The sequence below is a fragment of the Palaemon carinicauda genome, chromosome 13, assembly GCF_036898095.1.
Source record: "Palaemon carinicauda isolate YSFRI2023 chromosome 13, ASM3689809v2, whole genome shotgun sequence".
In the NCBI taxonomy this organism is placed as follows: Eukaryota; Metazoa; Arthropoda; class Malacostraca; order Decapoda; family Palaemonidae; genus Palaemon; species Palaemon carinicauda.
This window is the reverse complement of record NC_090737.1, coordinates 19,254,518-19,268,865: the sequence shown is the minus strand read 5'-3', so window position 1 is coordinate 19,268,865 and position 14,348 is coordinate 19,254,518. Positions and strand designations below refer to the sequence as shown.

Here is a 14,348-nt window from a genome sequence, read left to right as displayed (position 1 = left end):
ACTTCCCTTTATTACTCAATGCATTTTACCTCTCCGAGCATCTGTGGTATAAAAATATACACAGCATTTGTTCAACAGACTATAGCCTTAATACGAAATCATTTCAGTATAAGCGAAAAGATGAAGGAAATGTATCTAGAAAATAATTTAGATAAGAAATAATGGATCGCGTTCGTTTTACAAGAATGCATAATAAAAACAAATTATCATATGATTGAGTGAATAGCCTGACAGACTGACAAAGTCGGACAGTCTCGCTTCGTGCATATTTGTATATGACAGTCTACCTCTAAATGAAGTATTTTCAATCATGTAGGGAGAGTTATGATGACAAATTTATATTGACATTCTAACACACAGACAGACGATCTTACTTCTTAAAATTTATTGTGAGAAATTACAAATTACTTACCTTTGAGCGACATTTGACTGAAATCACTTGAACTTTGTAGCAATCAGGATACAATAGTAAGCGTAACAGACACGCTGGCGGTTGAACAGATAGATAAGCAGGGGCGAGATGGGCCATGGTATCCTTAAAAAAAATTGAGGAAAGTATGTAAGGTTTAATACAAAATAATGGGACATTGTAAATAAATAGAAAAAAGTATATTTCAATAGCTTCTCTTTATGCCTAGAGTAGAGACAAAACATATTCTCAATTTTTTTAATAACAGATGCAGATGTTAATCTTAAACCAAACAGCGAATAAAGCTATGCCTTTGAATATTTCAGAGAAAATTTGAGAGTAGAAGTTCTTAATATGGTCTCAATGATAGAATTTGAGAATAAAAGTTTTTAATATGGTCTCACTGATAAAATTTGAGAGTAAAGTTTCTAATATGGTCTCACTGATAAAATTTGAGAGTAAAGTTTTTAATATAGTCTCAGTGATAGAATTTGAGAATAAAAGTATTTAATATGGTCTCAGTGATAGAATTTGAGAATAAAAGTATTTAATATGGTCTCAGTGATAGAATTTGAGAATAAAAGTATTTAATATGGTCTCAGTGATAGAATTTGAGAATAAAAGTATTTAATATGGTCTCAGTGATAGAATTTGAGAATAAAAGTATTTAATATGGTCTCAGTGATAGAATTTGAGAACAAAAGTTTTTAATATGGTCTCAGTGATAGAATTTGAGAACAAAAGTTTTTAATATGGTCTCACTGATAAAATTTGAGAGTAACGTTTTTAATATGGTCTCGCTGATAAATTTTGAGAGTAACGTTTTTATTTAATATGGTCTCGCTGATAAATTTTGAGAGTAACGTTTTCATTTAATATGGTCTCGCTGATATATTTTGAGGGTAGAAGTTTTTAATATGGTCTCACTAATAAAACTGATAAGGTAAATGTCTTCGAATTTACTGATAATAGAGAGAGAAACGTTCACTGAATAACTAATTAAGATAACATCAAAATCATACATATTAATATATTTTCATTAAAAAAGATGTTAACAGAAGAAAAATGAAAACAACGGTGAACGCACTTGTCTTCATACAACTTTTAAAGCGTGGATGTTATTACTAACACAGAGGAGTTAATTAGTAACACAATTCTAACAGAAGAATTGAAGGATTTCTACGAAGAAATAACACAAAGTAAATTCTGTAAACCCCCCCCCCCACAAAAGACGATGAAATAGTAAAATTGGTAGGTTTATATAGTTATAAATATATATGGCTGTGTATGTACAGCCTTATAATAATAATAATCATCATCATCGTCAGAGCCTATGACTATTGACGCAAAGGGCCTTCAGCTTTTAATTCAATACTTCATAGCCACCTTCACAAAAAGACAAAGAGTTAAAAAGGCAATCTATTCTAGTGCACTGTCGAAAAGAATTGAGAAAAATTCCAAAGAATAAATCTTTTCAATAACAGCGTCGAATCCATCCTTCCTTTTCACACTTCCTTGATTCATGTCAGAGGCACATATTGCAGAGGAACGCCTCGTCATTTTCTCTATATTTACTAGACAAAAAGAAGATAAATTCATATGATATAAGAAAAAAAATAATTACTTTAACGCTAGATATTCATCATTTGAAATCAGTAATATATATTTCGTTTTCTTTTGTTGTTAACCTGAATATAACTTCTCAGAAACCGATTTCACACAAGCTATAATTTAAGATTAGTTTAAGCAAGGCCAATACAAAGCCTTGAGTTTAAGTAACCTAAGTACAAAAATTTCTGTACTCGTAAAATGAAGGAAATGTACATAATTTCCAAAAAAGTTCGCTAGATAATGCATAACCTTCATAATAGTCTCAAATTACACTTTAAGAAGAAAATTCTTGTTACAGTATAATTATCTTATTCTTCGGGATTTGCAAACATTCGTAACGGAATAATGTAGCTTGCAGTGGATTTGTAAAGTGGAATAAATCTGTCTTAAACAGTAAGGGACTTTTATAAAAAATAAAAGGGGGGGGGGGGCTTGGGCATGCTCTTCAAACCCCCCAAAAGAGATTAGTTCACCAAACGTTCAGTTGGACTCAAAAAGGCACTAGAAGAGTTGGAAGACCCAGGCCTAAATGGCTGAGGACTATGAAGCGTGAAGTAGATGATGAATAGAGAAATATTGAATTGAAAGCTCAAGATAGAGACGGCTGGTGAAATCTAACAAAGGCCCTTTGCATCGTAAGTATCCATATCTAAGGATATTCGACAATCTCTTGGGAAGACAGATAAACAAACAAACACACGAAAATAATTCGTATCTGAGACATCTTTTGGGAAGATAGACAAAAAGAATTACCCGAGCACATTTTTCGTTTCTGAGACATCATTTGAGAAGACAAGCAGAAAAACACGGGAAAATAACTCGTACCAGCGACATTTATTGGGAAAACAGGTAAACAAACAAACAATATAGCTCGCATTTGAGATATCATTTGGGAAGACAGACAAATAAACAAACATGAGATAATAAATCGTACCTGAGACATCAATTGAGAAAACAAGCAAACAAACAAACATGAGAAAATAACCCTTTTCTGAGACATCATTTGGGAGGACATAAATAAACAAGAGAAAATACCCCTTATCTGAGACATCTTTTGGGAAGACAAATAAACAAGAGAAACTAACCCTTATCTGAGACATCATTTGGGAGGACAAATAAACAAGAGAAAATACCCCTTATCTGAGACATCTTTTGGGAAGACAAATAAACAAGAGAAGCTAACCCTTATCTGAGACATCATTTGGGAAGACAAATAAACAAGAAAAAATACTCCTTATCTGAGACATCATTTGGGAGGAAATAAATAAACAAGAGAAAATACCTCTTACCTGAGACATCCTTTGGGAAGACAAATAAACAAGAGAGAATAACCCTTATCTGAGACATCATCTGAGAAGACATAAATAAACAAGAGAAAATAACCCCTATTTCAGACATCATTTGAAAAGATATTTATAAACAAGAGAAAATACTCCTTATCTGAGACATCATTTGGGAAGAAATACATGAACAAGAGAAAATAACCCTTATCTGAGGCATAATTTGGGAAGACATTAATAAACAAGAGATAATAACTCGTATTAGAGACATCATTTGGGAAGACATAAATCAACAAGATCAAATACCCCTTATCCGAGACGTCATTTGAGAAGACAAAAATAATCAAGAGAAAATAACCCTTATCTGAGTCGTCATTTGGGAAGACATAAATAAACAACAGATAATAACTCGTATCTGAGACGTCATTTGGGAAGACAAAAATAAAGAGAAAATAACGCTTATCTGAGACGTCATTTGGGAAGACATAAATAAACAACAGAAAATAACTCGTATCTGAGACATCGTTCGGGAATACACGTAAACAAACAAACAAGAGAAAATACCCGTTGTCTGAGATGTCATTTGGGAAGACATAAATAAACAAGAGAAAATAACTCGTATCTGAGACATCAATCGGGAAGACACGTAAACAAACAAACAAACAAAGGAAAATAACTGTGTGTCAATTCGATGAAGGATATAAAAAATCTATACGCTATCAGGCCATAAATATTTAACTTTTAATAAAAGATTCTTTCCTTTATACCCGTTATAACCCGAATTTTCCAGTAGACCGCCTTCCTATAACCAATATTGAAGGTCTCTCAATAGGACGCCATCTCGTTCAGTTACGTTTTTAAAGAGTTTCTTAAAATTTCTATATTGCAAGAAAAATATGTTATGAATGTCAGGGAAATATTTTCCAAAACAGTTTTAATGTCAATGAAAATGCTACGAAGTAAGTATTAATTGACAGAAGCTAATTACACACATACACACTTATTTATATATATATATATATATATATATATATATATATATATATATATATATATATATATATATATATATACATATATACAGTATATATATATATATATATATATATATATATATATATATATATATATATATATATATATATATATATATATATATATATACATCTTAAGCCGGACCTAATTAAGTATTATTTTTAGCACTAATTTAAATCATATTATGCCCAACAATAATACAAAACACTATTAACAATATGATCTCTCTGACCTTGATTTCCTTAATCTAAATAAAGAAAAATTGTTAAGCAATTCTAAAATACAAAAATTTACTAAAATAAATATTAAGATATTGAAGCTTGTATTACCATATCTTTCCTTATATCCTTCCCATTGAGAATATATATATATATATATATATATATATATATATATATATATATATATATATATATATATATATATATATATATATATATATATATATATATATATATATATATATATATATATATAGTTTCTTCGTGTCATTCAACACTTAATTAAGTTTTACCTCAGCTTTTCTCTGGGTGTCATTCCAATCCCACAGGTTTTTCTTCAGCTGATTTCAAATTGGCCAAAATTCCGCTGGTTTCAAATTCGCCAAAATTTGTAACACCACCAAAGTTAAACCGCAAACTTCTGCCACTTGAGACACTTGCTATGAGAGTATATTGCGAATTTCAAGTTGACTTCGTTGTTGGGATTGCAAGAGATCCATTAACAAATTGTAGCTCATTCTTCTTTTATGTTGCCCCAAGATCGACATTCGTACGCGCTCAAATTTTGAGCTTACTCTCATATCTATTATAACATGCACTGCCATTCTATACCTTTTTAGTGAGACGTGCATTATTATTATTATTATTATTATTATTATTATTATTATTATTATTACAACTAACCTACAACCCAAGTCAGAAAAGCAGGATGATAGAAGGATAAGGGCTCCGAAAGGGAAAATAGCCCGGAGAAGAAAAGAAATACGGAAATAGATTAGAATATTGTGCCTGACTGTACCACCAAGCATGAGAATCTACTCCAACACAGTGGAAGACCGTGGTGCTAAGGCTATGGCACTATCCAAGGCTGGAGAACAATGGTTTAATTTTGAAGTGTCCTTCTCTTAGAAGCGGTACTTACCATTGCTAAGAGTCTCTTCTACTCTTACCAATAGGAAAGTGGCCACTGAACAATTACAGTGCAGTAGTTAACGCCTTCATAGAAGAAGAATTTATCACTTATTTTAGTGTTGTCAGGTGTATAAGGAAAGGAGAGATTATGTAAAGAATAGGCCAGACTATTCGGAGTATGTGTACGCAAAGGAAAAGTGAGCCATAATCAATATTCTCTCTCTCTCTCTCTCTCTCTCTCTCTCTCTCTCTCTCTCTCTCTCTCTCTCTCTCTGTAACTAATATTTTGATTGAACCTACCCCACCTTATTCACCTATAACCTTTAGACGAAAATAAAAGTTTCTTTTTCTAGCCCATTTAAAAAATCCGACCATGATTAATCTTTCAGAGACCTACTTCCATTCCACCTCTACAACTCAAAAGAAATCTCCATCCTCTTTCTTTCCATCTTCCTTTTAAAGTCTTTCCCTACGGATCTTCAAAGAAAAAGATTTGCCACGACAAATTCACTAACATAATTAACTCATTTGGGCTCCGGAGAACGACGTTCAACTTCATCCACTTCTTAACCTTGTTAATTTTCTTCTCGTTTTGGAAGAAATGGAAGAGGACTTCTTTCATGTCTGTTTAAGTAGCTATATAAAATAATTATGAATCTTACGTTATGAAGTTCCCGTATAGTTAAGTATGCTTACTTAATTAAACTTGAAACACATAGACACATTTACACTTTTTTTTAACATTTAACGGAATACTTGAGTTCAAAGTCGCAAACAGACATACACATTTATATAAAATCTACAGTATATGCAAACACATAAATTCATATGTGTGCGTGTCTGTCTATCTGCATATATACCAATATATATCATACACTATCTATCTATCTATCTATAATCAAAATGGCGTTAGCATATCGAAAAAAGAAAAAATAAATACGAATAATTAGTATTCAACAATAGCTGACGCACGAGTAACAGCTAATTATGCCCCTAACCAATAACATAGGGATTATATCATTATTACTATTATTATTTGCTAAGCTACAACCCTAGTTGGAAAAGCAGGATGATATAAGCCCAAAGGCTCCAAGAAGGAAAAATAGCCCTGTGAGGAAAGGAAACAAGAAAATAAATAAACTACAAGAGAAGTAATGAACAATGAAAATAAAATGTTCTAAAAACAGTACCAACAATAAATCATATTTTCATACATGATTTATAACAATTTTAAAAAAGGAAGAGGAGGAGAAATAAGATAGAATAGAGTGCCTGAGTGTACCCTCAAGCAAGAGTACTCTAACCCAAGACAGTGGAAGATAATGGTACAGAGGCTATAGCACTACCCAAGAAAAGAGAACAACGATTTGATTTTGGAAAGTCCTCCTCCTAGAAGAGCTGCTAACCATAGCTAAAGACTCTCTTCTACTCTTACCAAGAGGAAAGTAGCCACTGAACAATTACAGTGCAGTAGTTAACCCCTTGAGCGAATAAGAATGGTTTGGTAATCACAATGTTGTCAGGTGTATGGGGACAAAGGAGAATGTGGAAAGAAAAGGCCAAACTATCAATGTATGTGTGTGCATAAGAAAAATGAGCCGTAACCAGAAAGAGGGATCCAATGTTGTACTGTCTGGCCAGTCAAATGACCCAATAATTATACGGTAGTATCTCAACGAGTGGTTGGTGTCCTGAACAACCTATTACCTCTAACAAGTTTATTTTCTATAACATTTAAACAATCAAATATCTATGAAAAAATCAAGATTCGCTTTATTCCTAGCTAAGCTACAACCCTAGTTGGAAAAGCAGGAAGCTATAAGCCCAAGGGCAACAAGAGGGAAAAATAACCTAGTTAAGAAAGGAAAAAATGAAATAAATAAACAAGAGAAGTATTCAGCAACTAAAATTGAAAATTTTAAGAACAATAACAATATTATAACGGATCTTTCATATATGAACTATAAAACGAGACTTATTTCAGCCTGTTCAATATAAAGATAAGGTACAATCATTGCCTTGTTTATTGTTAAGTGATGTAAGTAATGTAATTTCTAATCATCTTGACACGGGTAATTGTTTACAACGTCTGGAAACATCTATCCTGTTATGACAACCAGACTAAAATGAATCACTAACACGATATTGAATCCTGTCATCATCTTTAATCGATTGAACAGAAGCGAGTCTCCTCACAAGTTCTAACATGTTCGTCGAAATGCAACAACAACACACTGACGTAAATCATTCTGAGATGAGATTTCCGAGCCTTGATTTATTTCAAGGCATTCTTCTCTGTAGCCAGGAGACACATTTCTCTTTCCTCAGATATGTCAAAAGAGAGACATATCTCTTTCCTCAGATATGTCAAGAGAGACATGTAAGAGAGGCATATCTCTTTCCTCAGATATGTCAAAAGAGAGGCATATTTCTTTCCTCAGATATGTCAAAAGAGAGGCATATCTCTTTCCTCAGATATGTCAAAAGAGAAGAATATCCCTTTCCTCAGATATGTCAAAAGAGAGGCATATCTCTTTCCTCAGATATGTCAAAAGAGAGGCCTATCTCTTTCCTCAGATATGTCAAAAGAGAGGCATATCTCCTCCCTCAGATATGCCAAAAGAGAGGCATATTTCTTTCCTCAGATATGTCAAAAAAGAGAGGCATATCTCTTTCCTCAGCTATGTCAAAAGAGAGACATATCTCTTTCCTCAGATATGTCAAGAGAGACATGTAAGAGAGGCATATCTCTTTCCTCAGATATGTCAAAAGAGAGGCATATCTCTTTCCTCACATATGTCAAAAGAGGCATATCTCTTTCCTCAGATATGTCAAAAGATAGGCATACCTCTTTCCTCACATATGTCAAAAGAGAGGCATATCTCTTTCCTCAGATATGTCAAAAGAGGCACATCTCTTTGCTCAGATATGTCAAAAGAGAGGCATATCCCTTTCCTCAGATATGTCAAAAGAGAGGCATATCTCTTTCCTCAGATATGTCAAAAGAGAGGCATATCTCTTTCCCCAGATATGTCAAAAGAGACACATCTCTTTGCTCAGATATGTCAAAAGAGAGACATATCTCTTTCCTCAGATATGCCAAAAGAGAGGCATATCTCTTTCCTCAGATATGTCAAAAGAAAGACATATCTCTTTCCTCAGATATGTCAAAAGAGAGGCATATCTCTTTCCTCAGATATGTCAAAAGAGAGGCATATCACTTTCCTCAGATATGTCAAAAGAGAGGCATATCTATTTCCTCAGATATGTCAAAAGAGAGGCATATCTCTTTCCTCAGATATGTCAAAAGAGAGGCATATCACTTTCCTCAGATATGTCAAAAGAGATATATCCCTTTCATCAGATATGTCAAAAGAGAGGTATATCACTTTCTTCAGATATGTCAAAAGAGAGGCATATCTCTTTCCTCAGATATGTCAAAAGAGAGGCATATCTCTTTCCTCACATATGTCAAAAGAGAGGCATATCACTTTCCTCAGATATGTCAAAAGAGATATATCCCTTTCCTCAGATATGTCAAAAGAGAGGCATATCTCTTTCCTCAGATATGTCAAAAGAGAGGCATATCACTTTCCTCAGATATGTCAAAAGAGATATATCCCTTTCATCAGATATGTCAAAAGAGAGGTATATCACTTTCCTCAGATATGTCAAAAGAGAGGCATATCTCTTTCCTCACATATGTCAAAAGAGAGGTATATCACTTTCCTCAGATATGTTAAAAGAGAGGCACATCTCTTTCCTCAGATATGTCAAAAGAGAGGCATATCACTTTCCTCAGATATGTCAAAAAGAGAGGTCTATCTCTTTCCTCAGATATGTCAAAAGAGATATATCCCTTTCATCAGATATGTCAAAAGAGAGGTATATCACTTTCATCAAATATGTCAAAAGAGAGGCATATCTCTTTCTTCACATATGTCAAAAGAGAGGTATATCACTTTCATCAGATATGTCAAAAGAGAGGCATATCTCTTTCCTCAGATATGTCAAAAGAGAGGCATATCACTTTCCTCAGATATGTCAAAAGAGATATATCCCTTTCATCAGATATGTCAAAAGAAAGGTATATCACTTTCTTCAGATATGTCAAAAGAGAGGCATATCTCTTTCCTCAGATATGTCAAAAGAGAGGCATATCTCTTTCCTCACATATGTCAAAAGAGAGGCATATCACTTTCCTCAGATATGTCAAAAGAGAGGCATATCTCTTTCCTCAGATATGTCAAAAGAGATGCATATCACTTTCCTCAGATATGTCAAAAGAGATATATCCCTTTCATCAGATATGTCAAAAGAGATATATCCCTTTCATCAGATATGTCAAAAGAGAGGTATATCACTTTCATCAGATATGTCAAAAGAGATATATCCCTTTCATCAGATATGTCAAAAGAGAGGTATATCACTTTCATCAGATATGTCAAAAGAGAGGCATATCTCTTTCCTCACATATGTCAAAAGAGAGGTATATCACTTTCCTTAGATATGTCAAAATAGAGGCATATCTCTTTCCTCAGATATGTCAAAAGAGAGGTATATCACTTTCCTCAGATATGTCAAAAGAGAGGCATATCTCTTTCCTCACATAAGTCAAAAGAGAGATATATCCCTTTCATCCGATATGTCAAAAGAAAAATATGTCTTACCTCAGATATGTAAAAAGAGAGATACAGTATGTCCCTTTCATTTTTCAAAATATTTTATTGTTATTTTCTCTCATATCGTTTATTTATTTCTTTATTTCCTTTCCTCACTGGGTTATTTTCCCTGTTGGAGCCCTAGGGCTTATAGCATCTTGCTTTTCCAACTAGGGTTGTAGCTTGGCTAATAATAATAATAATAATAATAATAATAATACGTCAAAAGAGACACATATCTCTTCCCTGAGATATGTCAAAAGTACGAGACAAAACAGTTGCAACATTCAAAGATAACAATTTCGAATTTCACAAGCTATTTCAATCATCTAATGTATAAATGGATATGATAGACAATGCTGTATAAAGTGCGCAATTTCCTTTTCTCTTCATGAAGGTAATTACTTTCTAATTGGAATGCAGCAATTCGAATACTTCCTGTACTTTGGTTGCAGTTTTGGGCTATTATTCGTAAGTGTCAACTTTTTCCTATATGATTAGACTCAGACAAAGTTGATTTAAAGAGAGAGAGAGAGAGAGAGAGAGAGAGAGAGAGAGAGAGAGAGAGAGAGAGAGAGAGAGAGAGAGAGAGAGAGAGAGATAACAGGAATCTTAAAACTACCAAAAATACTGATAAAGATTACCTAACAGGAGAGAGAGAGAGAGAGAGAGAGAGAGAGAGAGAGAGAGAGAGAGAGAGAGAGAGAGAGAGAGAGAGAGAGATAACAGGAATCTTAAAACTACCAAAAAATACTGATAAAGATTACCTAACAGGAGAGAGAGAGAGAGAGAGAGAGAGAGAGAGAGAGAGAGAGAGAGAGAGAGAGAGAGAGAGAGATAACAGGAATCTTAAAACTACCAAAAAATACTGATAAAGATTACCTAACAGGAGAGAGAGAGAGAGAGAGAGAGAGAGAGAGAGAGAGAGAGAGAGAGATAAGAGAAATCTTAAAATTAACAAAAAACACCGATGAAGATTACCTTGAGAGAGAGAGAGAGAGAGAGAGAGAGAGAGAGAGAGAGAGAGAGAGAGAGAGAGAGAGAGAGAGAGAGAGAGAGAGAGAGAGAGAGCATTTATTGCTGCTATTTAAAACAACAGGAGACTTAGAAAATAAAAAAAATTTAAAATAACAGGAGACTTACAAGAAAAAAAAATGCTAAAGGTCAGCTAACAAGTAAACAAAAGATTGTTGCAATGCAAATAAAAGGCATTCAACCTCAAAAGAATGCATTGCAGTAATTAATCCATCCGTCCTCCAATTAGGCTTCGAAATCAACCTTCACCCCAAAAACAATACATCAAGAAAAATACTAATTTTCCATTTAGATTTTATCTAAATAGTCTTCACAAAACAAATGACAAACGACACAACCCCCACTCTTCCAGTTTAATTGAGTTACGTGATTTTCCTCTAGTAATTGCCCCCTAAGTAATCACTACCATTAGTTGTAGTTATGTTTGAGCAACTGCAGTTACAATAGTTACTCAAGATATTGTGGTTAGCGTCGTAGTTAGCGAGGGCAAGTGATAACTGCTTACTCCGAAGAAGGAGAAAGTTGCATCATTTCCCTTTCATGAAAGAAATGTTTTATGAAGTTTCTTTTAAGAATAACTACTATTATTATTATTATTATTATTATTATTATCAAATATACAACCCTTGTTGGAAAAGCAGGATGGTATAAGACCAAGCGATCCAACAGGGAAAAATACCCCAGCGAGGATATGAAATCAGGAAATAAACAAACTACAAGAGAAGTATTGAACAAATAAAATAAAATATTTCAAGAGCAACAACATTAAAATAGATCTTTCATATATAAACTATAAAAAGAGACTTGTGTCAGCCTGTTCAACATAAAAACAACTATCACGAAGTAACATATTTTTTTTTTTTAATTATATTCTGTTGAACAAGAGTCTCGTTTTATGACAGATCTATCCCAACGTTGTTACTGATACTGAAATTTTTCATATCCTTTACTCCTTACTTACATAAAGAGTTTGTTGGCTATTTTATTACTTCCTTTCCTTAGTGAGCTTCTTGCAGCATCCGGCTTTTCCAAACAGGGTGGTACTACTACTACTACTACTAATACTACTATTACTACTCCTACTATTATTATTACTACTAATAATAATAATACAACCTCTATAATACTACTTCTACTACTACTACTATTACTACTACTACTACTACTACTACTACTACTAATAATAATAATAATAATAATACGGCCTCTATACTACTACTAGTGCTAATAATAATAATAATAATAATAATAATAATAATAATAATACAGCCTCTAAACGAATACATTTTATTGCCTACATAAATACACCAATCAGATAATTTCATTAATTATAAAATAAATATTTAACCTTGTAAAAATATACTTTTCATTCTTGGTTTTTCAGTGATTATCACGGAACCCAGCAGGAAAACGTATTTCATCACTCTTAGTCTAATTGTGTTTACGAATATCTTGGGTTCTTAGTTTGTGTACTGTTTTGGATAGTTCTACTAATTCTATTCCATCTCTCTTGGTTTAAGTAAAAATGTAAATAATGCAGATAATCCAAATATATCTGACATTTCTCTATACTTCAGAAATCATTTGGATCAAACGCCGTGCTATTGTCCAGCTATTTCAATTAAAGGTTTAAAGGTCACTCATGAATGGTAGAGACAAGGGACAGTGACACTGCCATAGCAAGAAGAACAATGCCCAAGAGACTTACCATATATTATATGATCAGCGCCCAAACCTCCTCTCTACCAAAGCTAGGACCAGGGAGGGCCAGGCAGTGGCTGCTGATGATACGGCAAATACACCTCTAGGCTCCCCCAAACCCCCAACCTTAGATCACAAGGATGGTAAGGTTGTAGACACTCATGGCACTAATGAGTCTGAGCGGGACTCGAACCCTCAACTGGCAAACACCAGACAGAGACGTTACCAATCAGGCCACAACAACCCTAAAATTGAATTTCCGCCATTTTCATGTTCATTATCCTTATCATAATTAATATTTCCTTTTAAAGGTAACAGTCATACGCTTGTTACTAATCCCTCGAGAAATAACGCTAGATGTGTAAGGGGTATAACGCATTGCTGATTAGGTTTTTGTATAGATGGTTAATACATAGTGAGTTTTCTACATCTATTAATGTCCAGGTCAAGCAGTCATGTGTAAAAAAAAAAAAAAAAAAAAAAAAAAAAAAAAAAAAAAAAAAACGATGTTTTGTTTCTTTAATAAGGCTCTCTTTGTTAAGATAAAGGGGCTTTCGTTGATATATATATATATATATATATATATATATATATATATATATATATATATATATATATATATATATATATATATACACACACATATATTAGCAGAATGGTATATCACTGACATCCCAGTTTCTTGGACCAAGGTTCGATTCCCCAGCCGTCCAGAAGCTATTACCTTTGAGTTGATTAACCCCTTGGGTCTCTGATCCCGAGGTATAGAGAGAATCCAGTTATCAAGGAAGTAAAACATACGGCTTATTTGTACACACACACACATATATATATATATGTATATATATATATATATATATATATATATATATATATATATATATATATATATATACTGTGTATATATATATATATATATATATATATATATATATATATATATATATATATATATATAGTGTGTGTGTATGTGTGTTAGCGTGTGTGTGTGTGCACGCGCAAGCATTAGAAACTCGTGCAAAAAAAAATCTTAATATGGACAAGACAGAAGCAATTTCACCTCAGAATAAGGCCTCGCACTTTCCCCGATCAATTACACTGCGCAGAAGAGGAAAAAGTAGAAGTGACTTGCGGTTTGCGAATCGTAAAGACGCGCATAAGCCAAGTAATAATAGCTGCACGAAGAGAATCGTGACCACGCATGCGCCAGTGTTACCTCACCGAAAACCATCCATGGGGAGGGACGTGGGGGGAGGGGGGGGGGTGTTTGAGGATGGTGGGGGGAGGGGGGTTATACTGGGAACTTTCACAATGGCAAACCATTTTCTTAAACAACTTACGTAAGGGGGTTAAAATGTTTAAAGGTTTATAGGCCGCTTATGAATGGCAGAGGCAAGGGACAATGACATTGCCCTATCAAGCAGGACAATGCCCTAGAGATTGACCATATATCATATATCAGGGCCCTAGCCCACTCTCCACC

At 33.5% G+C, this 14,348-nt stretch overlaps 1 long non-coding RNA gene across 1 annotated transcript in view; it reads right to left on the bottom strand.

Moving 5' to 3' along the window:
- Positions 1–406: 406 nt before the first annotated feature.
- Positions 407–14,348, bottom strand: part of LOC137651900 (uncharacterized) — a 207,335-nt gene continuing 193,393 nt past the window's right edge. The window contains exon 3 of the long non-coding RNA XR_011046126.1: positions 407–535. This is a non-coding gene — a long non-coding RNA (uncharacterized lncRNA). The remainder of the gene's footprint in view (positions 536–14,348) is intronic.